This window comes from Tachyglossus aculeatus, chromosome 23 (genome assembly GCF_015852505.1).
Source record: "Tachyglossus aculeatus isolate mTacAcu1 chromosome 23, mTacAcu1.pri, whole genome shotgun sequence".
Classification (NCBI taxonomy): domain Eukaryota; kingdom Metazoa; phylum Chordata; class Mammalia; order Monotremata; family Tachyglossidae; genus Tachyglossus; species Tachyglossus aculeatus.
The window spans coordinates 26,814,323-26,841,670 of record NC_052088.1 but is presented as its reverse complement, the minus strand read 5'-3'; the positions used below and the strand labels follow the sequence as shown (position 1 = coordinate 26,841,670).

Below are 27,348 nucleotides of genomic sequence, written 5' to 3'. Positions count from 1 at the left end.
TAAGCGTGGGCACGGCCCCTCCAACTTTCTGCCGACAGGTCAAATTAAATATATGTGCTGCTTACCACAGCACAGTTCATCTCGTCTTTGAATGTATTATTTCTACTAAACCCCACTGATGTGCTTAGCATTCAGTGGGTCATGCTGTTTCGGAGAACAGCCAGTTCAAATGGTGCACATTATTCTGTGGGACGTTTCACGTTGAAAACTACTTTTTGGGAAAAAAAAGTACTTCAGGGATGCTGAGAATCGAATCTCAGTATATCTTACGTTTGCTATCTGTGTGAAGTGAAGTATATATAAAAGATTGGGTGTCGAAAGATATGGGGAAGAGATAGTACATGGGAATGCTAACTGGTCTTTAGGGTGGCATGCTGTGTTGATATTTTTGTATGGGCAGGGAATGTGCTAATTCTGTTGTGTTGTACCCTACCAAGAGCTTACTACAGTACTCTGAACATAGTAAGCGCTCGGTAAATGCCACTGACTGATTACCATTGATTGACCAGTTTACGGAAATCTCTTCCACCTCATATGCACGTAAAGATGGTTGATGCTATTTTCATTTTTCCTTCTTTGTGTCCTGACCTAACGGTCCTAAGAGTCACCCCGTTTCTAATTGCTGAACACCGGTCTGTCTTGCAGCTGTCCACTTTTGTCCACTTTGTACACCTTATTCTGTCTTTAAAGTGTTTTCTAGTTTCTTTGTTTTCTGTTTCCCCCTTTTAGATCAGCTATCTCCAGTGCTGCTTCTCCTTGAAAATTCTGCCCAGCAAAATGGCAAAGCAGCAAGCACTGCTTGTACCCTGGTGGGTTGACTGTTCTCAGGTGTCCTTGTGTGGCATCTAAATGGTGTTGAGACACTCTAGAAGCTAGCAGCATGGCTCAGTGGAAAGAGCAGGGGCTTGGGTCGTGGGTTCTAATCCCGGCCCCACCATTGTCAGCTGTGTGACTTTGGGCAAGTCACTTAACTTCTCTGTGCCTCATCTGCAGAATGGGGATTAAGACTGTGAGCCCCACGTAGGACAACCTGATCACCTTGTATAATAATAACAATAATAATAATAATAATAATGGCATTTATTAAGCGCTTACTATGTGCAAAGCACTGTTCTAAGTGCTAGGAAGGTTACAAGGTGATCAGGTTGTCCCACAGGGGGCTCACAGTCTTAATCCCTATTTTCCAGATGAGGGAACTGAGGCCCAGAGAAGTGAAATGACTTGCCCAAAGTCACACAGCTGACAATTGGCGGAGCTGGGATTTGAACCCATGACCTCTGACTCCAGAGCCTGCGCTCTTTCCACTGAGCCACGCTGCTTGTATCCCCCCCAGCACTTAGAACAGTGCTTTGTACATATTAAGCACTTAACAAATGCCATTATAATTATAATTATTATTATCTGTGACTTATATGATGACAGATCCTGGGGTCTGTGACATATTCTGTTCAATCAGTCAATCAATGGTTTATACTGAGAACCAACTATATGAGGTACTAAGTGCTGGGGAGAGTATGTTGCAACAGACTCAGTGGACATAATCCTTGCCCATAATGAGCTTACAGTCTAGAGAGGGAAACTGACTGAAAGCTACACTTGCTCCAGTGAAGTCCTTCAATCTGGTGTGAACCTTGACGCCATCCAACTTGGTGCCCCACTGTCTCCCAGATGACTTTCTGGATTCAGTATTTCCGTCCCTGCTTAATTGGCAATTTGTCCAGGTAACAGATTTCAGTATTGGTGTTCATGTATGTGTTGCAAATGGAGATTCTTTTTATGTGTAGAATTTGTCGGGTGTATGCTGTTAACCCCAATCTTCTTCTGACTAAGCATCAGTTCAGGGGGGCCCACTTTGGTTTTTGGATCAGAAGGGCAAGGTTGGGTTGGAGCATTAGGAAAGAAGTTAAAGGGGAGGAGGAAAGAGGATAAACCATGTTCCTTCTCCCTTTCTTTTTCTCCCTCTTTGCATCCTCCGCCTTAACTCCCCTCCCTCCCCTACCTTGAATAATGTTCCACCCCCTGAACAATAAGAACAGGTTTCTGCTATGGGTTAGGATTGGCTTCTAGCACCATAAGCAATCATTTAAACCTTAGTTTGCCTAGCTGCTAATATGTAGTATTGCTTGTCGTGACAAAATATTAAATTTCTGAGACCTTCACATTAATATAGTAACATTAAGTGATTTCTGAAAAACACATTATAATGACAGTAGACATAAATCAATGAAGTTCTTTAAATACTTCTTTTTCCTAGTTAAAATATCACCATTCAAATGATATCAGAATAAAATGGTTGTGAATGAAGGCTGTGGTACATTGAAGTGAATTGGTAATTGGTTAGAGACACTCTTTTTTAATGATGCCAGGGTGTCCTTTTCATTCAAAATTTAGAATAGCACAGATAATAATACCAGTTTGGTATTTCACATCTGGTGGGTCTTGCTTTTATTTTTTTGGAGGTGGATAGAAGGAGGAAGAGGAGTGAGGGTGGAGGTGACCGCAGACCTTGTGTATGAAGCTTAGCACTAGGTGGGGGGTCAGTATTTAGAGGAGCTTTATGCCTTGTGCGTTTTCTCTGTTGCTGCGGCAATGAGTTTGTCTGGTGAAGACTGAATAAATGGCGGTTTTGCCAGGAGGACGTGTCTCTTCCCCCAAGAAGCAGTGTGACCTAATGAAAAGCACCTAGGGCTGGGAGTTAGAGGACCTGGGTTCGAATTTTGGCTCCACCACCTGCCTGCTGGGTGACCATGGGCAAGTAACTTAACTTCTCTGTGCCTCAACTACCTCATCAGCAAAATGGGGATTAAGACTGCGTCCAACCTGATTAGCTTGTATCTACCCCAGCACTTAGTACGGGGCCTGACAGTAGTAAGCCCGTAACAGATACCACTGGAGCACTTTTAGAGGTTGATCTTTGGTACGTGGTTATAACCTTTACCTCTGTTCACCCTTGGAGGATGCTCCAGTGCCCCAAGAAGATGCCTTGGTTATCCCTTATCATCAACCTTCTAAATTTCCGTCATGCAGTGCCCTTTTCGCAGACAGGGCATGCTTCTGGCCACATGTCTGTCCTAGTCTCCACGTCAAGCAAAAAAATCTAGACCACCAGCACTCAACAGCTCTTCCCCTGCCAACGTTTCCTCACTGGATTCACATGCTTCATTCCCTCTCACGGCAGTTTACTCACCGTGCCTTGATCTCACCTCCTACCTATTGTTCCCTCCGTGGAACCCCATCCCTCTCCAACATCCAACAGACCTCTTCTCTCCCCATCTTCAAGATCCTCTGAGATCACCTCTCCTCCAGGAAGTCTGCCCTGATTAATCTCTCGTCTTCACCCCCTATCTTCCCCCACAACAGCCACGGAAGCATTTCTGCATCACTTAAGCACTTGGGTATTCCCACCTCCCACCTACCTATTGCCTGTATGCACGTATATTTGCGCTCTCTTATTTCTTACCTCCTGTCATTTATTTTCGCTTCTGCCCCTTTCACTGGATCGTACGCTCCTTGTGGACAGGGATGATGTCTGCTAATTCTGTTGTACTCTCACAAGCACTTAGTACAGTGCTCTTAATAAATATTATTTATCGATTTATTTATTCATTTATTTATTTTACTTGTACATATCTATTCTATTTATTTTATTTTGTTAGTATGTTTGGTTTTGTTCTCTGCCCTGGCTGCAGCTCAGACCTGTCCGGCCCATCCTTCCATATATCAACAACGTACATATCTATTCTGTTTTATTTTGTAGTATGTTTGGTTTTGTCTCCCCCTTTTAGACTGTGAGCCCACTGTTGGGTAGGGACTGTCTCTATATGTTGCCAATTTGTACTTCCCAAGCGCTTAGTACAGTGCTCTGCACACAGTAAGCGCTCAATAAATATGATTGATGATGATGATGATGATGTCTCCCCTTTTTAGACTGTGAGCCCAAAGTTGGGTAGGGACTGTCTCTATATGTTGCCAACTTGTACTTCCCAAGCGCTTAGTACAGTGCTCTGCACACAGTAAGCACTCAATAAATACGATTGATTGATTGATTGATTGATTGATTGATATAACAAACAACTCAACTAAGGCGTGTGTTTTCGGGACAGAGTAAACCAGGGAGGTTCGTGTGTGTTTTTGTATGTTTAAATGGCTACCCCACAGGACTAGTTGGAACCTCACGTGGCTCCTAGACCCAAGGAACTTATGCGCATTTCTAGCTCATTCATTCATTCTTTCAATCATATTTAGTAAGTGCTTACTGTGTGCAGAACACTGTACTGAGCGCTTGGGAAAGTACAGGATAGTAATAAACAGAGACATTGCGTGCCCATGATGAGCTCACAGTCTGGGGACGGGGGAGGGACAGACATCAATACAAATAAACAGACTTCAATACAAACAAATGAAATGACGGATATATACATATACATAGTGCACATCCCCCTCCCCATCCCCCTGCCTTACCTCCTTCCCCTCCCCACAGCACCTGTATATATATATATATATTTATTTATTTGTACATATCTATTCTATTTATTTTATTTTGTTAATATGTTTGGTTTAGTTCTCTGTCTCCCCCTTTTAGACTGTGAGCCCACTGTTGGGTAGGGACTGTCTCTATATGTTGCCAATTTGTACTTCCCAAGCGCTTAGTACAGTGCTCTGCACATAGTAAGTGCTCAATAAATACGATTGATGATGATGATGATATATATATATATATGTTTGTACATATTTAGTACTCTATTTTATTTGTGCATATTTATTCTATTTATTTTATTTTGTTAATATGTTTTGTTTTGTTGTCTGTCTCCCCCTTCTAGACTGTGAGCCCGCTGTTGGGTAGGGACCGTCTCTATATGTTGCCAACTTGTACTTCCCAAGCGCTTAGTGCAGTGCTCTGCACACGGTAAGCGCTCAATAAATACGATTGATTGAATGAATGAAATGCACACCCCTTGCCCCCCACCCCAAGGCACCGACAGACTGTTTTTTGATGGCATTAGCGGAGGTAATACTAGGAAGGGATGCCTTGAGTTTGCTGCTGTGGCCCTGTTAGGAGCTCTTTCTAACCAAAATTAATAATTGTGGGGTTTGTGTGTGTCTACTGTGTGTCAGAGCCCTCTCTCAGGGTCGCACCTGGAGAGTTTCCAGTACTCTACCAGTCTCGACAATGGGAAGGAGAATCAAGAGGAGGCATACTCATTCCATTCCTGGCTTAGGCAGTGGTTAGAGAGTGGAGGGCAATCTGCTGCAAGGCAAAACTCACCTGTACTGGGCAGCAGTGGCATGGAAGGGAGAAGAAGATGGAGACTCAACTTTAGAGACGCAGCGGGGCTCAATGGAAAGAGCCCGGGCTTGGGAGTCAGAGGTTATGGGTTCAAATCCCACTCTACCAATTCTTAGCTCTGTGACTTTGGACAAATCACTTAACTTCTCTGTGCCTCAGTTACCTCATCTGTAAAATGGGGATGAAGACTGTGAGCCCCACATAGGGACAGCCTGATCGCCTTGTATCCTCCCCAGTGCTTAGAACAGTGCTTTGCACATAGTAAGCACTTAAGAAATGCCATCATTGTTATTATTATTATTATTACTGCATGGAAGGAGGCAATGGTAAACCAATGCCATATTTTTAACAAGTTAACTCTATGGATACACAACCAGAATGATTGTCTCTGTGCCTCAGTTACCTCATCTGTAAAATGGGGATGAAGACTGTGAGCCCCACATAGGGACAACCTGATCGCCTCGTATCCTCCCCAGTGCTTAGAACAGTGCTTTGCACATAATAAGCCCTTAAAAAATGCCATCATTATTATTACTGTTGTTATTATTATTATTACTGCATGGAAGGAGGCAATGGTAAACCAATGCCATATTTTTAACAAGTTAACTCTATGGATCCAGTACCAGAATGATTGCCTCTGTGCCTCAGTTACCTCATCTGTAAAATGGGAATGAAGACTGTGAGCCCCACATAGGGACAACCTGATCACCTTGTATCCTCCCCAGTGCTTAGAACGGTGCTTTGCACATAGTAAGTACTTTAAAAATGCCATTATTATTATTATTACTGCACGGAAGGAGGCAATGGTAAACCAACGCCATATTTTTTTCAAGTAAACTCTATGGATACACTACCAGAATGATTATAGATGGAGGTGGGGCGTTCTGGGAGAGATGTGTCCATGGAGTCACTATGGATCAGAAAAGACAAGACAATGTGTCGGAGCATTGTACTGAGCACCGGAGTAGATGCAATACCCATATTAGTTGCTTTCTAATAATAATAATGTGACAATAGACTTAAATCCATTTAGTCGATGTGTTTTTATGGTTTTTGTTGAGCACTTACTATGCGCCAGGCATTGTACTAAACACTGGGGTAGATACAAGATAATCCGGCTGGACCCAGCCATATCCCACGTGGGACTCAAGGTCTTAATCCCCATTATACAGATGAAGTAACTGAGGCAGACAGAAGTGAAGTGACTTGCCCAAGGTCACACAGAAGACAAGTGGGTAGCGCCAGAATTAGAATAGACTCAATTCAATCAATCAATCAATCAATTGTATTTATTGAGCGCTTCAATTCAATTCAATAGGATTCAATTCAATCCTATTTATTCATTTCATTCAATCCTATTTATTGAGTGCTTGCTGTGTGCAGAGCACTGTAATAAGCACTTGGGAGAGTACAATATAACAATAAACAGACACATTCCCTGCCCACAACGAGTTTACAGTCACTGGCCAGGCCGTGTTTTTTCCACGAGGCCACGCTGTGCCACATGTTAAAGGTTTACTATGGGTCAAGCACTATGCTAAACTGTAGCTGCAGTAGCTATAGTAGTAGATTATACTGTAGCTGCAGTATAATCAGATTAGACGCAGTCCCTGTCTAGCTTAGTCCCATTTTACCCGTAAGGAAACTGAGGACCAAAAAGTAAGTGACTTAAATATGTAGTAGCATTATCTACTTCTGTCTGAGTCTCGTTCCTGTGGCAGAGTAATTCATCTGCATGTTGCTTTTGTATAAGCAAGAATGAGTAAAAGAGTAAAACCACATTTTAAAAGCAACCTCTATGTTGCCAACTTGTACTTCCCAAGCGCTTAGTACAGTGCTCTACACACAGTAAGCGCTCAATAAATACGATTGAATGAATGAACGAACCTCTACAATTCAGTCATTTCACTAGTTCAGATTGGTCTTCTCCTTTAAAGATGGGTCAGTTATTAGGAATGTAAATCAGTGCCCACTGAATTTTGTTTGGGGTTATTGAAATAATAATAATAATAATAATAATAATAATAATAATAATGTCGGTATTAATATTAAGCACTCACTATGTGCCAAGCACTGGAAATCCAAAGAGAAAAGTATCCATATTTCGGAAATCCTCCAACTTTCATATTGTCGAGGCCTGCCTTCCAATTCTTGCACGACTACTTACAATTGGAAGTATACACAGTGGCCTAAATGGTTTACTCCTTGGCCTTTGCATCTTTTCATTTCATATTATTTTGTCCTCCAAGGTAAAACGACAGCATGAGCATCTTGCATAAAAACCGAGATCATCACTCTTTTTCACTGCCTATCAACCTGTTTGTGCTTAACCAAGCATTTATTTATTAGTTCTTAATGGTAAGGGCTGCAAGGTTACTACACCTGAGAGAAAAATCTGGAAGACAGGCTTTCTAATTAATCACTGGGAGGGTTCAGGAAGGTCCAGATATTTCTGTAAACTGAAGCATTTATGTACTCTAATATTGCAAGGGTTGATCGCTGAAATGGCAGCTAACGTTTTGTTTCCCTGAGTTATTGTCGTTTCACTTGTGTTAGTAATTTGCCTCCGTTTACAATTGTGTGGATGTAGTGTTAGAGGTAGAACAAGATATTTTACATCTGGGGCAGATATTACCAGCTTGTGTCTGGCTGGTGCTAATAATAATAATAATAATAGGATTTGCTAAGCACTCAGTATGTGCTAGGGACTGTTTTAAGCACTGGGATAGATACAGGACAATCAGGTTGGACGCAGTCCCTGTCAGTCAGTCAGTCAGTCATATTCATTGAGCACTTAGAGAATAATAGTAATAATAATAATGTTGGTATTTGTTAAGCGCTTACTATGTGCAAAGCACTGTTCTAAGCGCTGGGGTAGATACAAGGTAATCAGGTTGTCCCACGAGGGCCTAACAGTCTTCATCCCCATTTTACAGATGAGAAGCAGCGTGGCTCAGTGGAAAGAGCCCGGGCTTTGGAGTCAGAGGTCATGGGTTTGAATCCTGACTCCGCCTCATGTCTGCTGTGTGACCTTGGGCAAGTCACTTAACTTCTCTGAGCCTTAGTTACCTCATCTGTGAAATGGGGATTAAGACTGTGAGCCCCATGTGGGACAACCTGATCACCTTGTATCCCCCCCAGCGCTTAGAACAGTGCTTGGCACATGGTAAGCATTTAACAAATGTGATAAAAGTGATACATTAGCCACTCAGGTTAGTGATAAAAAAGATTGAAAGCTACCTTCTCAAGAGGTGCCGATCTCGGGTTCTTGTGAAGATATTCAGTCTTGGAACTGAATCCCTCAATACCCTGGGGAAGGGCTACCCTTTTCATTCCTGCTGCATACGCCTTCAATGTCACATTCCATTTCTTCAAAGAGCACCTGTTCAGAGCAGAAAGTCTTAAATTACATTAGTTCAAAATCAGGATCTAAATGAAGCAGTTATGTCGTAACTGCCTCCTCCTGTGTAAGAAAAAGAGTAACGTGATTGTCAGGAGTATTAATCATCCTGAAACATTTATGTTTAGCGTGGCAAATCTTTTAACTCCGTGGAAGTTTTGATGACTACTGAAGCAACCAATATGGAGATGCCTTTCTCCATGGATGATGTCATACTAAAATAGTAGTAGTAGTCGTATTTATTAAGAGCTTACTTTATGCAGAGCACTGTACTTAGCACTGGAAGGATATACAGGTGGGAATTACACGTGGACTCTGTCTCTTGAGGTGCTCACAATCTACGAATATAGGTGGAGCGGAGGTGGGGACTGGGGACGGCCACATTGGGAGCAGTGAAACATTGAAAACAGTAGAAGGGACAAGGACAAATAGACAGTTTGTCTAATGCTGTTGAGCCATAGCGACGCCATGGACACATCTCTCAAAAAACGCCCCACCTCCATCTGCAATCGTTCTGGTAGTATAGCCTTTGGGTTTTCTTGGTAAAAACACAGAAGTGGCTTACCATTGCCTCCTTCCGCGCACTAAACTTGAGTCTCCACCCTCGACTCTCTCGTGCTGCCGCTGCCCAGAATAGTTGAGTTTTGACTTGTAGCAGGTTGCCTTCCACTCACTAGCCACTGCCCAAGCTAGGAATGGAATGGGTGAGCCTCTGCTTGACTCTCCCTCCTGTAGTCGAGACTGGTAGTGTACTGGAAACTCTCCAGGTGCGACCCTGGGAGGGGTCAAATGGACAACACACAAATTAAAAACAGAAGTCAGTAGGGAGTGGTGGCTAGGGGAACAGAATTTCCCCTCAGCTGGAGACGATGGGCACAAAGGGTGGAGATACTGTGCAATTACTAGATATTTTGCTTGGCTGGAGGTGAGGACAGGCTGAAGAGGCAGAACAGCGGCTTTTATGCCTGACCCGGCGTACACCGAGGATGCCGGGGGCAGGCGGAGATTTTCTGGGCCTCAGTGGGCACTCAGAGTCTGTACTTTGCTCAGCTGTAGTGGAAGAAGGGAACTGATACAGTCTAGATCGTTTTCCAGAGTACATTTTTCAGCAGATAAACCCAGATAATTATGTCCCGAGTCTCCATCGTACAAGGACAGTGGAGCTAATAAGAACAAAACCCACTTCAAGTAGCTAAGAAAGAATGAGGAGTTTTGGCGAGAGGGAAATTTCACACTGCTAGTCTTAGAGAAAGTAGGTTTCTCTTCTGCTGTCCTGGTGAATCTTTTCGTAGAAAGTTGATGAAGTGAGAGAATCATTGTCCCAGTAACCATCTCAGATGATGGATTTTTAATTTGCAGATGTAGTTTAGAACCGAAGAGATAGGGCGATGCTGATTGGAGAATGAATAGGTTTGTTGGTGTCAAATACGAAGCTGTTGTACTCAACTAGCATCTGCGGTGCAGAAGGCTAATTCTTCTGAATAGAGCCATTGATCATTACATTTTGGGGGACCTTAATCAGAGAGCAATTAGGCTTTAATTTTTACAAAAACTTACAGTTTAATTAAATCTTTTTATACAAATTTTTGGTTTCATTTATAGTACCATGTAAGATATTTATGGAAATTTAATTTGAATATGGTTTTAATTAGAATTGTTTTATGATTTTAATGAGTCTTAAAAGTCTTTTGATGAGTAGCTTGTGTAATTATGGTATTTAAAATGATTGGGTAAATGCATACTTTTATAATTTACCTTTCCCATAACTGTATTTTCGCGGAAGTTATTTTTAGCATGAAGAATTGTTTCATTTTGTTAGAGACTGGTGCTTTACGCCTCATTTCGCCAAATGGTTTAGCCTAGGTCAGTAACCTAACTGCAGTTAAAGTTAATTACAGAGACATATTGTTCTTACTAAAAAGACGAATAAGCTAGTCTAAATGTGTTAGCCAGGGCTGAATTTTTTGGCCTAGGCCAGGTATATTCTAGTTGTCTTTAGGCCAACCAGCCCAGTAACCCAACTCTAAATGAGTAAATTCCTTAGGCACTTCCAGAAAAGACTGGGACTTCATTTATTCATTCATTCCGTCGTATTTATTGAACGCTTACTGGGTGCGGGACACTGTACTGATCGCTTGGAAAGTACAGTTCAGCGATAAAGAGAAACGGTCCCTGTCCGCACCGGGACTTTGCCTTGGTGTATCAATCAACCAACCAACTGATCAGTCAGTGGAATTTATTGAACGCTTACTGTGTGCAGAGAACTGTACTAAGCACCTGGGATATTACCATTCAACAGAGTTGGTAGACACAGTCCCTGCCCCCAGGGAGCTTAGGCTAGTGGGATACCTCCATGTAGAGAAATAAACTTTATTCAGTATGAGATAAGAAGAACTTGGGCAGGTGAAAAACATAAACAGTGAATTATTTTTCCTGGATTCTCCTTATAACTCTACAGTCAGACCAGTAGGTAATTTTTTTAAAAAAAAACTGATGAATCCAGAGCAAAACACATGCTTTGATCTTCTGTTTTCCGCTCTGATATGCAGCTGTCCCGCTTTTAGAAGCTTTTACTCCTGAACGACTCCTGGGAAATTTGTGGCTATCATTTTCTAACCTGGATCACACATAAAGATACCTAAGAAATAGGAGTCTACAGTTTGAACTGTTTGGTTGAACTTGTTGAACTTGTTTGGCTTTTTCGTTTGTTTGTTTTTAATGGTATTTTTAAGGGCTTACTGTCTGCTAGGCACTATACTAAGCACTGGAATAGATACAGTCTGATCAGGTTGGATACAGTCCCTGTCCCACATGGGGCTCACAGTCTCAATCCCCATTTTACAGATGAGGGAACTGAGGCCCAGAGAAGCTAAGTGACTTGCCCAAGGTCACAAAGCATCATCATCATCATCATCAATCATATTTATTGAGCACTTACTGTGTGCAGAGCACTGTACTAAGCGCTTGGGAAGTACAAATTGGCAACATATAGAGACAGTTCCTACCCAACAGTGGGCTCACAGTCTAAAAGAGGGAGACAGAGAACAAAACCAAACATACTAACAAAATAAAATAAAAGCAGACAAGTAGCAGAGCCGGCTTTAGAACCCAGGTCCTTCTGATTCCCAGGCCCGTGCTCTATCCACTAGGCCGTGCTGCTTTTCTCTGATTTTCTTCATAATCTTTTATAGGGCAGTACTGTTTATGCTACCTTGAACATTATATGCAGAGGGCAGAAAACTTGAGACTTTCACAAACTAGGTAAGCAAGATGAAGGAAACTTGAAACTGTGAATTATCTCAGGGAAGAGAACTGTCAAGGGTAGAGCCTCCCCCTCTAAACTGTAAGCTCATTGTGGACAGGGAACATGTCTACCAACTCTGCTACACCGTACTCTTCTAGTACAGTGCTCTGCCCCCAGTAAGCGGTCAATAAATGCGAGTGATTGATTGACTGAATACACCGCTAAGGGATGTCAAGGCCAAAATAAAACCTTGCATTCTGAAGTAAAAACGGTAGGAAAATCAGGTGGCGAGAGAGGGGACAACAGGTAGAGGCTGTTAAATGATATCCCGAGGAGGTCAGAGCCTGGATGAGCATCTCTGGCTTCATTGAAACGCAAGTTAGGATGAAGATTTGACTGAAATTCACAAGCTTGGTCAATATGATTCTTGAGAATCTCAACCCTCAATTCCCCTTTGATTGTCTCACTCCTTCCTGGACTGAATTTCCTACTCAAACCTCATTTCAAAGCCAATTTAAGGCTCAAGAAGTGGTTCACTATAAAGCCCTCTCTCTCCTGCAAAGTAACTTCTGAGCCGAGTGAAACTCTCTTCAGAATTTCCCAGAATTTTACACTAAGTCTTGCAATGGCTTGTACGCCATGAAATTAATCATGCACAGTAACGTTTCCAAAAACTCTATTCAAATGTGCTTATGGTCTCCATTCTTTACCTTCATTTTGATGTCGGTTTTATTTTAGTTGCTTGGCCATGCTAACTTGCTTCATATGCTACAGCATGTCTTGCAGCAGTAATGCATTAGCCTAATAAAGCAATTATTTAATTGACTTTAATTTCTTTGGTATTTGTATTAGCTCGAGCAAAATGGTTCAATCACTGTTTACCTTTGTAAAGCCAATATTATGGTTTAAATTATGGCCTTTGGATGAATTTGAAAATTAAAGCCTCATAATCCCTAAAGCAATATTTACAGAGAAGTCTTTGTCTTTGGGAAGAATAGAAGGAATGAAAACAAGAGCTATATTAAGTCAGAGAGCCATTTACATATCCAGTTTGCGGACTGGTTACCAAACCTTTATCATGCCTTACTGTTCTGTGGCTGGTTAAGCAAATGCTGTCCTTCATTTTAATGGATATTTAAGCCATAAAGTATTATGTTATACTAAGGTCTCTTCAAAATCTAGGATGTACGAATGTACAGTAAATACAGATTAGATTAAATGGAGTAAAAGAACGTTCTCTTTATATTAGGACATTCACTCAGCTCTCCTTCAACGTATAACTGCTAATATTTTCCCTAAATCCACTTTTCACCTCCGTCAACAAAGCCACCGTCCTCCCCATTCCAGAAGCCCAAAGCCTTGGTGTCATTCTCAACTCCGTGCTTCCAGTCAACTCTCACATCTAGTCCACTGCTAAATCTTGCCAGTTTTTCCTGCTTAATATTTCCCAGCTGCTCCTCTTCCTCGCTACCCAAACAGCTACCACTCTGGTACAAGCTCTGGTCTTACCATAGGCTGACAGTCGCCTGAGAAGCAGCATGCCTCAGTGGAAAGAGCCCGGGCTTGGAAGTCAGAGGTCATGGGTTCAAATCCCAGCTCCACCACTTGTCAGCTGGGTGACTTTGGGCAGGTCACTTCTCTTCTCTGAGCCTCAGTTCCCTCATCTGTAAAATGGGATTTAAGACCGTGAGCCCCCTGTGGGACAACCTGATCAACTTGTATCCTCCCCAGCGCTTAGAACAGTGCTTTGCACATAGTAAGCGCTTAACAAATGCCATCATTATTATTATTAGCCTCCTTACTGGTCTTCACACCTCCAACCCTTCCCCATTACGTGCTGCTGCTCAGATCATTTTTCCTGAAACGTCAATCAGCTCCTCTGTCCTCTCCTCATATCCCTCCATCGGATCCCTGTGGCTTTCCCTCAAGACTCTCCACCACCTGGCCCTAATCAATCAATGGTATTTATTGAACACTAAACTTGCAATTGGCCCCTCAGTTCTCCCTCTCCTTCCTAATTTTGTTCCTCTCCTGCTATAATCCAGCGGGCACACTTAACTCCTCATATGCCAACCTACTTACTCTAAGTCTCTTCACTCTCACCATTGATCTTTCGCTCCACATCTTCCCTCCTGCCTGGAACGCTCTCTGCATTTATATTCTGTGCATACAGAATATACTTATGCCCTGCACATAGTGAGTGCCCAATAAATACAATTGAATGAGTGAACGAATATTCTACAGAGCACCACTCTCCCTATCTTTAAAACCCTCTACTAAAATCACAATGATATTTACCTCACCCTTACCCAATATCATTCTCTCCTTCTACAGCCCACCCCGCACCCTCCGCTCCTCTGCTGCTAATCTCCTCACCGTGCCTCGTTCTCACCTGTCCCCCCGTCGACCCCCGGCCCCCGTCATCCCCCTGGCCTGGAATGCCCTCCCTCTGCACATCCTCCAAGCTAGCTCTCTTCCTCCCTTCAAGGCCCTACTGAGAGCTCACCTCCTCCAGGAGGCCTTCCCAGACTGAGCCCCTTCCTTCCTCTCCCCCTTGTCCCCCTCTCCATCCTTCCCATCTTACCTCCTTCCCTTCCCTACAGCACCTGTATATATGTATATATGTTTGTACATATTTATTACTCTATTTATTTATTTATTTATTTATTTTACTAGTACATATCTATTCTATTTATTTTATTTTCTTAGTATGTTTGGTTTTGTTCTCTGTCTCCCCCTTTTAGACTGTGAGCCCACTGTTGGGTAGGGACTGTCTCTATATGTTGCCGACTTGTACTTCCCAAGTGCTTAGTACAGTGCTCTGCACAAAGTAAGCGCTCAATAAATACGATTGATTGATTGATTGATTTGGTTTATATGTTTTGTTTTGTTCCCTGTCTCCCCCTTCTAGACTGTGAGCCCGCTGTTGGGTAGGGACCATCTCTATATGTTGCAAACTTGTACTTCCCAAGCGCTTAGTCCAGTGCTCTGCACACAGTAAGCGCTCAATAAATACGACTGAATGAATGAATCATTTGTGTTGATAACCTTATTCTTTGTGATTTCCCCCATCTGTAATTTAGTTTAATGCCTGTCTCCCACTTTAAATTCTAAGCTCTCTGTGGGCATGGAGCGTGTTTAGCAATTCTATTGCATTGTACTCTCTCAAGTACTTAGCACAGTGGACTCCACGCAGCACTCAATAAACACCATTGACTGATCGATATCCCTCCAAGAGGCCTTCCCTGACTAACCTCTCATTTTCCCAGCCTATTCACTCTCCCTTCTGTGCCACCTCTGCCTTTGAGTCTATCAGTAATTTATTTTCGTGCCAATCACCCACGCTAAATTGTAAGTTTCTTGAGGGCTGGGATCGTGTCTACCAACTCTATTATATCGTGTTCTCCCAAGCACTTAGTACAATTCTCTACACACAGTCTTATCTATTTGCTCCCTTCTCCCACTTTTCCCCAATTTGATTTCTTGGCTTCTCCCAAGTTTCTTCTGATATCACATCACAGTCTATCTAGATAGGCTTCTTGTTAAAACAATACTGGATTGGATATCAGGAGACCTGGGTTCTTGCCCAGGCTCTTTTACGTGCCTGCTGTTTTGTAAGTAGTCACTCTCTGAGCCTCACTTTTCTCATATATAATGGGGGTCAATGACTTGTTCTCCCTCCCTCTTAGACTGTGAGCCCCATATGGGACAGGGACTGTGTCCTTACTGTTTATCTTGCAGCTACCCCCAACATTTAGCACAGTGCTTGGCACACAAGCACTTAATAAATATCCTCAGATAGGTACTATGGATGGCACAAAAGATAGGATGCTACTAAGTTCTGGATTGCTGCAGCAGGCTGATACCCCAAATTAAGGTCATTTTAGCATCGAGATGGCTGTCTTCATGTGTTCAGTGCAGTACAGAGGATTCAGTAGTTCTTAATAAATAATTACTGCCAATACTGTTACTACTAGGTGGTAACTGAGTTATTGAACGTCTGCCGAGAAATAATATTGGAACGGAATAAGGTCATTGAAGAAACATGTCCCAATAGATATTATTGTGAATTACAAAAACCAAGGCAAAAACAAACCCACATTTTTATAAAATGTACATCCTATCTTCCTGAAGTTCAAAAAAAGAATAACTTTTGAATCACATATCTTTAATCTATCCTAAATTCCTGCCCTATTAATGAAAAATTTGTGATTGTTTTTCTTGCCTGTGGTATTGTTCTGGCTTAGATGGTTGAGTTTTACAGTATTTTCTTTTGTTGATTTTTTTTGTGATATGTGATGTGTCATTTTGAATATTTCCTAAATTACTCTGGGTAAAAGGTTGAAGACGGAAAACCTTAACAAAAGATGAGGCATATTTTTCATCATTGTTTTGTCTCAGGTTCTTGGAATTATTAGGCTGTGGAGGTGCCTGCATAATTTTCCCGGGATTTCCTATTAACTGTAATAAGCCAGAGGATTTTTAATAGGTTTGGTTGGAGGACTAATCTGGATTTTACAGAGTTGAATTTAGACATTGTCCAAATAGGATTAGAGATGCAGCTATCAGCAGTAATGAATCTATTTATGTTGTGTAAAGCAGCGTTTGGTTCAGGAAAAGCAATTTTTCAGCCTCAGTAGTTTTTGATGGTCAAGTGTTTATTCCACTGGGTCATTAATGTAATAAATTCCCACAGTGCTCTCTGGATGGAGTTTATATTCTTCCCAACATTAGAGAAGAATTGGCTTATGGCAGGGTTTTTACATTTTTTTTTTAGTGGTAATTCTAGATTGCTAGATAAGACCCTCTTGAGTATCATGGATTGCTTATAAATGAAAGGGTTAGCTAGGACCTTGCATTTAATGATTGAATTTATTATAACTTGGAAGAGGATGGACACTTTAAATATCGAGATGTTGTAGTTATCTCAGGCTACCTGTCATGGAGGTAAACTGAAAGAAAAGACTTGGAGGGGTCAAGAGAACGTAAACCCCTGGTGAGCCTGATTAAATTCGGTAGGAATGTGACTCTGGAGCCATTCCCGGAATCAACCCATTCTCCCTAATTATTCTCCCCGAAGTCCTGCAACTGGAACCGATCAGGGACCTGGTTGGTTGCCATTGTGACATCTTGACATGCCATCATGACAGGCAGGGTGGTTTAGTGGAAAGAGCGTGGAGCTCGGAGTCAGGAGTCCTGCATTCGAACTCTGTCCCTGCCACTGGCCTATGGTGGGACCCTCGAGAAATCATTTAAACTCTTCGCACCTGTTTCTTCATCTGTAAAATGAGGAGAAGATAGGTATCTTCCGACCTCTTGGACGATGTTTCCAAGTGGAACACAAACTGTGTCCGACCTGATTCTTGTATATTTAACCAAATTTTCCCACGTGGTAAGCACCCAATTTTGGTTTTTTAACGGTATTTGTTAAGCTCTTTATTATTTGCCCGGCACTGTACTAAGCACTGGGCGTGATTCATTCAATCATATTTATTGAGCGCATACTGTGTGCAGAGCACTCTGCTAAGCGCTTGGGAACTACAAGTTGGCAACACATAGAGACAGTCCCTACCCAAAAACGGGCACAAGTCTAGAAGGGGATGCAAGATAAGTAGGTTGGGCAAAGTCCCTGTCCCCTTCCCCCCAGCACCTGTATATATGTATATATGTTTGTACATATTTATTACTCTATTTATCTATTTATTTTACTTGTACATATCTATTCTATTTATTTTATTTTGTTAGTATGTTTGGTTTTGTTCTCTGTCTCCCCCTTTTAGACTGTGAGCCCACTGTTGGGTAGGGACTGTCTCTATATGTTGCCAACTTGTACTTCCCAAGCGCTTAGTACAGTGCTCTGCACACAGTAAACGCTCAATAAATACGATTGATTGATTTATTGATTGATTTGTAGGGCTCATGGTCTTAATCCCCATTTTACAGATGAGGTAACTGAGGCACAGAAAAGTGAAGTGACTTGCCCGAGGTCACACATCAAACAAGTGTCAGAGCTTGGACTAGAACCCAGGTCTTCTGACTCGCAGGCTCTTTCCATTAGGTCATGCTAATAATAATAATGATACTAATAATGATGATAGCATACAAATTACTAATAGAATAGTACTATTGTGCTCTATTTCTTTCATCAAGGATTAGCTTTAGTTGAATTTGCCTTTGAGATATAATTTCGTGAGCAGTTTCGTTCCCCGTACTCTGAAATCTCCATTCTTTAATTTGATCTGGTAACTGGGCATAGCGTGGTCTGCAGAATATTTTGACTATTTGTTTGGGGAAGAGTTGGAATCATTATTTATAAATTTTGCATTTGATGAGAGAAAAATCTATGAGGTTTGTACATTTCCCAGAATGGAAGAATTGAGTCCTAGAGTTTTGGTCTAGGTTGCCCTTAACTTGGTGCATGATACCAAATATTAGGTTCTCTCAGGCCCAGTTTCTCCTCTAGAAAATGGGACCCACCACACTGGCCTTGTACTTAACTCACAGGAAATGTGAATGATTTATTGAGCTAATGACTGTATTCTTTAAATATAATTATATCAATGTATCAGATATTATGTTTTAATAATATTGATGGTAATAATGTAAGAAATATCATTATCAGGTCAGACCAATAATTTATCTACACATCCCTGTATGCTGACTAGCCAAGGGAATACAAAACTCCCACCACACCTTAGATTCCTAATTTGCTTCTTCCGGGAGCAGACATGGTTATTGCCTCATTCATCCTCCCTGATGGGCCCATCATTCACTGTTCGTGGTGAGTTCCATTAGCATAATAATTATCACAATGGTTAAGCGCTTACTAAGTGTCAAGCACTGTTCTAAGTCATTAATTCATCCATTCAATCCTATTTATTGAGCGCTTACTGTGTGCAGAGTATTTGTACTAAGTACAATTCGACAACATATAGAGACGGTCCCTACCCAAAGTCCTGGGATAGATACGAGGTAATTAGGTTGGACACAGTCCCTGTCCCACATGGGGCTCACGTCTAAGTAGGAAGGAAGAGGAATGGCATTTGTGAAATGCTTACTATGTGCCAGGCACTTTACTAAGCATTCATTCATTCATTCAATCGTATTTATTGAGCGCTTACTGTGTGCAGAGCACTGTACTAAGTGCTTGGGAAGTCCAAGTTGGCAACATATAGAGACGGTCCCTACCCAACAGCGGGCTCACAGTCTAGAAGGGGGAGACAGAGAACAAAACAAAACAAAACATATTAACAAACTAAAATAAATAGAATAAATATGTACTTGCTCGAAAGCTAGTCAGGTAGCGGGGCTTTGTGGAAAGAGCATGGGCTTGGGAATCAGAGGATGTGGATTCTAATCCCAGCTCCACCACTGAAGCAACACTCCTCTGTGCCTCAGTCATCTCATCTGTAAAATGAGGGACAACCTGGGACAACCTGATTATCTTGTATCTACTCCAGTGCTTAGAACAGTGCTTGGCACATAGTAAGCACTTAAATACCATGATTATTACTTGGTCCAGTCCCAGAGAAGTGGCATGGCTCAGTGGAAAGAGCACTGGGGTGGATACAAGAAAATTGAGTTGGATAGAGTCCCTGTCCCACAGGGGGCTCACAGTCTCAATCTCCATTTTACACATCAGGTAACCGAGGCCCAGAGAAGTGAAGTGACTTGTCCAAGGTCACACAGCAGACAAGTGGCAGAGCCAGGATTAGAACCTATGGCCTTCTGATTTCCAGGCCTGTTCTCTATCCACTTTGCTATTAACATCTGGAGAAACAAGCGCTGAAAGCATGAATTCTCTACCTGGGCCACAGCAGGCCAAAACACAAACCCAGATACCCATACGCAGTCTAGTTCTCCTTCCTCATTGATTGTTTTATTTGTAAGAAGGTGGCTACGCGCACCAGTTTTGCACTGTAAACTAGGAAGAAGCGGTTAATCTTTGAAGTTTGGTGTCTGCTTCTAGTGTCTCAAAGTGCTATCCCATCTTTGAGGCTACAAAGCAGTCTCAGGAGACTGGAAGGGGAAATGGGTGTTTGCGGGAGAGGTGAGATGGCTCCTGAAGAGGGAAATCTGACAACCTCATGCAGTAAATCTTGATGAATCAAACAACTATACTTATTGAGCACCTATTGTGTGCAGAGCACTGTAATAAGCACTTGGGAGAGTAAAATATAACAATATAATAGACACATGTCCTGCTTACAAGCTTACAGTCTAAATTAGGAGACAGACTTTAATATCAATAAATAAAATATGGACATGTACATAAAGTGCTGTGGGGCCGGATGTGGGGGATGAATGAAGCGAGCAAGTCAGGGGGACGCAGATGGAAGTGGAAGAAAAGGAAAAGAAGGTTTAGTCAGGGAAGACCTCTTGGAGGAGATGTACCTTCAATAAGGCTTTGATGAGGGGGAGAGTAATTGTCTGTCGGATATGAAGAGGGAGGGCGTTCCAGGCCAAAGGCAGGATGTGGGCGAGAGGTTGGAAGTAGATGAGATCGAGGTACAGTGAAAAGTTAGAATTAGAAGAGTGAAATGTGCAGGCTGGGTTATGGCACGAGAGCAGTGAGGTGAGGTAGGAGGGGACAAGGCGATTGAGTGCTTTAAAATCAATGGTAAGGAGTTTCTTTTCAATGTGGAGGTAGATGGGCAACCACTGGAGGTTTCTGAGGAATGGGGAAACATAGACTGAAAGTTTTCATGGAAAAATGATCTGAGCAGCAGAGTGAAGTAGTATGGACTGGAGTGGAGAGAGAAGGCAGGCAGGGAGGTCAGCAAGGAGGCTGATACAGTAATCAAGGTGGGATAGGATAAATGCTTGGATTAACATGGTAGCAGTTTGGATGGCGAGGAAAGGATGGATTTTAGCGACGTCGTGGAGGTCGAACCGACAGGATTTAATGATAGATTGAATATGTGGGTTGAATCAGAGGAGTCAAAGATAATGCCAAGGTTATGGGCTTCTGAGACAGGAAGGGTGGTAGTGTTGTCTACAGTGATGGGAAAGTCAGGGGAAGGACAGGGTTTGGGTGGGAAGATCACGAGTTATGTTTTTGATGTTAAGTTTGAGGTGACAGGAGGACATCCAAGCAGAGATATTTTGAGAACAGGAAATGTGAGAATGCAGAGAAGGAAAGAGATCAGGGCTGGCGATGTAGATTTGGGAATCACCTGCACAGAAGCCATGTGAGCGACTGGGTTCTCCGAGGGAGTGAATATAGATGGAGAATAGAAGGGGACCCAGAACTGAACCTTAAAGGATGCCCACAGTTGAGGGTGGGGAGGCAGAGGAGGAGCCCGTGAAAGAGACTGATAATCAGTGGCTAGAGAGATAGGAGGAGAACCAGGAGAGGACAGCATCAGCGAAGCTGAGATTGGGTAATGTTTCCAGGAGAAAGAGGTGGTCGGTAGTGTTGAAGGCAGTCGGGACCTTATGAAGGATTCAGATGGAGTGGAGACCATTGGATTTGGCAAGAAAGAGATCGTCTGTTACCTTTGAAATGGCGGTTTCTGTGGAGCGAAGGGGACGGAAGCCAGACAGGAGGGGGTCGAGAGAATTGGAGGAGAGAAACTTGAGAAAATGGGTGCAGACAACTCACTCGAACAGTTCGGAGAGGAATGGTAATAAGGAAATGGGGCGATAACTGGAGGGAGCCGTGACATCAAGGGAGGGCTTTTTTAGGATGGGGAGACATGGGCATGTGTGAAAGCAGTGGGGTAGAAGCCATTGGAGAGCAAACTGTTGAAGAGTGTGGTTAAGGAGGAAAGACAGGTGGGGCAAGTGTTTTGATAAGGTGTGAAGGGATAGGTTCGGATGTGCAGGTGGAGAGGGGGGATTTGGAGAGCTGGGGTTCATCTATCTTCCTGTGATTCCCAGGAGGAAGTAGGACCATAGCCAGCGGGCTGAGATCCCAAGAGCCTCTGGGATAGTTAGGCAATAAATTGAATGTTTCTGGCTGTGGTGATAACCTATGGGGCAGCCCCTGTAAAAATAAACCAGTGCTTGTCTCTCCCTCACCTGGGGCTGTGATGACAGATGTTGAAATGGCTAAGAGCAGTTTAGAAAAAAGGTCAGAGGCAGTTATCAGGAGGTAGTGATACAAGGGTGCTTGGAAAAATAACCCCCTCTCCGGGGCCAGACGTAATCCTAGAGTGTGGTAAATAACAGGGTAGAAGATAGGGAAAATGGAGTAAAGTGCCCGATTTCTGACTCGGAGCCTCCTGTAGTACTTTACTCAGGTGACAAGAGAAATGTCTGTGTTGGGCCATCATTTAGAGGTCTGGCCTTCCTCCTCCCTCTCCCTCTTCCTGAACCCGGTGGATGCTGAGATGCTTGTTGGAAATGAGTCCATCACATCCTCCATTGTCCGTAATCAGGGTAAATACCGCCACAACTGCTTCTCCTTAATAGGACAATGAAATCATGAATACTAGTTGGGCAAGAGCATAACCCTAGTTATGTCAGGGATAAAGGTACTAGAAAAGACCACACACAAAAAAACAGTTTGTCATACAGGATTTTGGTCCACCTCCTTGCCTTTCACTAACGATATTCAGCAGATCAGGACGTGAAACAGAGAAATGGATTCGTTAGGGAAGGGTTGAAAGTCAGGCAGGATGATGGCGGGAAAGGGAACGTAAGTATTAGAAGGACTAAAACAGTAGTGGATTTTTAATGTTGCTTTGACCTCATGTGGTTGTTCAACAATATTACCGTCTGAAGTAGAATCATGCTGCTCATTTTAGCCAGTGCTTAAATAAGACTTTTATTATGTATAACTATGCAATTGCAATTCATAATTGACAAGGTATTAATTTTTTATACTCTTAAGCCATGATCCTGCCATATCAACACATTTAATTCCTTAGCAAATATATCATGTGCTTATAAGTGTGAAATGTCCACAGCTGACAGGGCACCCAAAAGAAATGAGTAAGCCTTTTACCAAAATAATTGCCGTAGATTTGCAAACTCTATTCTGGGAATCACTTGTTACGTTAGAAATACGGAATATGTGTGAGACTTATAAAAGTCAGTATCCTTAAGGTTTAAATTTTCCTGCTCCTCTGCCTTCACGTTGTCCAGAGATGAACATTCATTGGTTGAAAAACGGAAGGGTTTGTCTTTAACGTGTAGAGTGTGAATTTAGAATGCAGATCATGCTTATTGAATATGCAGATAAGTCATTCAAGCCGATTAACAGTCAAGCCCCCATTCCCACTTCATTCTTAGTCCTCAAGTGTGAACTTGTCCAGCAAATTAAGACATATTTTCTAAATGTTTTAAGAATTCACATCCCACGAAATAGGGGTGGAAGTGTCCCTTGATATAGGCTCTCGAGTCGAATGTCAAAGGTTGAAGAGTGAAAACCGAACAATTTGTGGAAAAACGATACTCTACAATGACTGAGTAGGCGTGAACTGTTTGCTTGGCCTGTGGTGTTCCCCTGGGGGGGCATTATTAGCAGGAAGGGGCCAGTGAGAATGAATTTCATTCCTAAAAATGTAGCATCCGTGCTGTGAGGAGGAGTAAAGCCAGATTACTACTTCTTCGCCTAATGCCCTCCTGCAAAATGGTTCTAAATTTGGATTTCCCAAGAGCCTTGAGGAAACCGTCCATTGGGATCCAACCAGCCTGGGTTTCTTACCCAGCCCCAAAGCTGAATGACTTAAGATCACAGGTGGTCTTTTTGAAATCTAAGCTCTCTCTTTGGGGCCTGCCTTATGTTTAAAATAATAATTATGGCATTTGTTAGGCCCTCACTATGTCTCAGGCACTATACCAAGTGCTGCAGTGAATATAAGCTAATCTGGTTGGACACAGTCCCTGTCCCATGCGGGGCTCAGTCCCAATCCCCCTTTTATAGATGAGGTAACTGAGGCCCAGAGAAGTGAAGTGACTTGCCCAAGGTCACACAGCAGACAAGTGGCAGAGCCGGGATTAGAACCCATGACCCTCTGACTCCCGGGCCCATGCTCTATCCACTATGCCAAAAATATAACTCTCAAGCCTATGTACCCTTTTCCTGTAATTTCTGTAGTTGTTGGGATGATTTGGAGATAATTATCCTGGAATGTGCGGTAGTGGGTAATTAGGCTTATAAAAAAATCCAGTTGTACCAGGACAGGGACATAACTTCTTAAATCTTGACAGAATCCAAGATCCTCCCTGCCTCAGAAACTCCATATTTATTTAACTGGATTTAGGGATACAGTTTTGGGGTTTGTATTTAAGCCCCGTTATTGTATTTTCTGCAAGTTGAAGGTCTTTAGTTTGGAAAGTCAGAGGCTGGAGTCCTACTGCTTTCAGCCTACTTTCACATGAAGGTGTTCCTTTGATAATTTGAGGTGTCCATCTCTGTAACTTCTCCAATTCTATTTCATCCTCCTTAATATTTTTTTCCCCATTAGCATGGAAAGGAATTAGAATGGAACTCGTAAAAAGCAGCATGGCCTAGTGGATGGAGCACAGGCCTAAGAGTCAGAGAACCTGGGTTCTAATCCCGGCTCTGCCACCTTTCTGCTGTATGACCTTGGACAAGTCACGTAACTTCCCTGTGCCTCACTTTCCTCAACTATAAAATGGAGATTAAATACCTGTTCTCCTTCTCACTTAGACTGCGAGCCCCAAGCGGAACAGGGACTGTGACCGACCTAATTAACTTGTACCTACCCCAGTGTTTAGAATCATTTTTGGCACGTAGTAAGAACTTAACCAGTACCATTAAAAAAAAAAAACCCTAAAGTTTCTGGAGCCGTTTCTGAACCCTTTTGCTGGTGGGAGTTACCTAGGTGACCTGCAGGTGCTTCATGAAAGGGTCTTTGTTAATGATGGATTCTTGCTGAGAGTTTCCCCAGAATGCTCAGTCATTCACTGGTAATAATAATAATAATAATGATGGCATTTGCTAAGCGCTTACTGTGTGTCAAGCACTGTTCTAAGCGCTGGATTGTTCGAGCACCCAGCACTGTACTAGGTGCTCGGGAGAGTAGAACAGGAGCAAGATAAATGCTTCCTGCCATCAAGCAATTTACAATCTAATTGGGGGAAAAGATAAAAATGAACAATGCTGGAAATGGGAGGTAGGACAAGAATACAACAGGTTATACGAATGTAACAGGATGAAATAGCTAAATCCCAGACTAAGCCCTCATTTCTCCTACTAGCCCGCCCTTCCGAATTGCCTATGTATGCGGCTCTGTAGCCCCTAAGTACTTGCTAACCACTCCACCTCGGCCTCACAGCAATAGTTACCTATCCTTACACTCTGCCATTTCCCTTATTTGTAATGTATTTGAATGTCTATGCCCCTTCTTGACTGTGGACGGTGATTTTGTCTACAAGTTTGTTGCTGGTAGGGAATGTGTCTACCAACTCTGTTGTATCGTGCTCTCCTAAGTGCTTAGTACAACATTCTGCACATAGTAAGCACTCAGTAAATACCATTGATGATGTCGTATAGTACTCTGTCAAGCACTTAGTGCAGTGCTCTGATTGATTGAATATGCAATTGAATCTGTGATTGGGAGGGTGCATCCAGCCCTGGTGGTTTGGTTAGATCTAGTTTGGTTTTGTTCTCTGTCTCCCCATTTTAGACTGTGAGCCCACTGTTGGGTAGGGACTGTCTCTATACGTTGCCAATTTGTACTTCCCAAGCGCTTAGTACAGTGCTCTGCACATAGTAAGCGCTCAATAGATACGATTGATGATGATGATGATGATCTAGTTTAGCAATCTGATTTAAAACCTCCCGGTGGTTGGCAGTTTGAACAAAATTCTGTGACCTGCTCCAGAGAAACAGTAGAGATGTGAAAACTTCCTGTCTGTATTTTTCAGTCAGGACCAAACTCAAGAGTTCATTAAGCCTGGGAATTGGGGGAAGGGATTTCCTGGTGGCACACACGATGGAAAAAAGGTGGTTTCCCTTTCCCCAGAGCCACCAGTCTTGTTTCCCAGAGCCTTTGTGATTGAAAGTTGATCCAGCTAAATGTCAGTGGCCACGGTGTCACCCAAGATGGGCCAGCTGGGCAAGCGTCTTAAAGCCACCTACCCTGCCCCAAAAGTTGTGAGGCAAAGTGAAGCCATTCACTCCAACCTCTCCGTGTCGATCCTCCAAGGACAATCATCTCTTGTCAGGTGTGTGACTTTGGGCAAGTCACTTAACTTCTCTGTGCCTCAGTTCCCTCATCTGGAAAATGAGGATTAAGACTGTGAGCCCCATGTGGGACAACCTGACTATCTTGTATCCCCCCAGTGCTTAGAACAGTGCTTGGCACATAGTAAGCGCTTAACAAATTCCGTCATCATTATTATTATTATCCATCTGACCCCTATGGAGCTATCACTCCTGGGGCAGTGTGTCCTTTGGGAAGCTGAGATCTTCACCTCAATAGGGCCTTAGGCACCATATAAAATTGAATGTCCAATCTTCTGTGAGAGTAGGAGGCTTAATGCTACCACAGGAGGCAAATCCTCAGTCATCAGTGTTACCTCGACCTAACTCGGCACCAACCGAAGACAGAATCACTGACAGTGATTCACAAACACAGTGCCACACCAACATCTGGGTAAGGCATATGTAATCACACAAATTTGCAGGATGGAACATAGGAGGAAAATGGATGATCACTGGATACCTAAGCAGTTGCTGTCTGGTGAACCGAAATAGGACATAGATGAGCCAAGAGAGCAGAACAAGACCTTAAAAAAATACCATAAAAAAGCAATGCCTGTTTCCCCAATATGGTATCGCGGCAGTCTGGGAGACAACTATGGCAGACATGTCAGAATGGAATGCATCCACCCTCTCAGGTGCTTATTCATTCATTCATTCATTCAATCAATCATATTTATTGAGCGCTTATTGGGTGCAGAGCACTGTACTAAGGGCTTGGGAAGTACAAGATGGCAAGATATAGAGACAGTCCCTACCCAGTAGCGGCTCACAGTCTAGAAGGGGGAGACAGACAACAAAACAAAACATGTGGACAGGTGTCAAGTCATCAGAATAAATAGAAGTAAAGCTAGAGGCACATCATTAACAAAATAAGGAGAATAGTAAATATGTACAAGTAAAATAAATAGAGTAATAAATCTGTACAAACATATATACAGGTGCTGTTAGGAGAGGAAGGAGGTAGGGCGGCGGGATTGGGAGGGAGAGAGGAAAGAGGGGGCTCAGTCTGGGAAGGCCTCCTGGAAGAGGTGAGCTCTCAGTAGGGCTTTGAAGGGAGGAAGAGAGCTAGGCGCTTAGTATAACTGCACGCAGTAAGAGCTCAATAAATAGGATTGTTCGATCATCAGGATGGTTGGGAGGTCTAGAGGCAGATTGGAAATCAGCAAGAAGAATTGTATGTGGCAGATTCAACAAGGCAGCACAGAATGACCTTTATGTGCAACCAATGTGGAATG

General features: G+C 42.8%; 1 protein-coding gene and 1 non-coding gene across 2 annotated transcripts in view; one reads left to right on the top strand and one right to left on the bottom strand.

Moving 5' to 3' along the window:
- KIAA0825 (KIAA0825 ortholog) overlaps positions 1-27,348 on the top strand; it is a 330,993-nt gene that overhangs the window by 281,369 nt on the left and 22,276 nt on the right. The gene's annotated exons all lie outside the window — the stretch shown is intronic.
- On the bottom strand, positions 9,335-9,472 carry LOC119944977. The gene has a single exon (XR_005456114.1). It is a non-coding gene; the product is annotated as a small nucleolar RNA SNORA7 (small nucleolar RNA).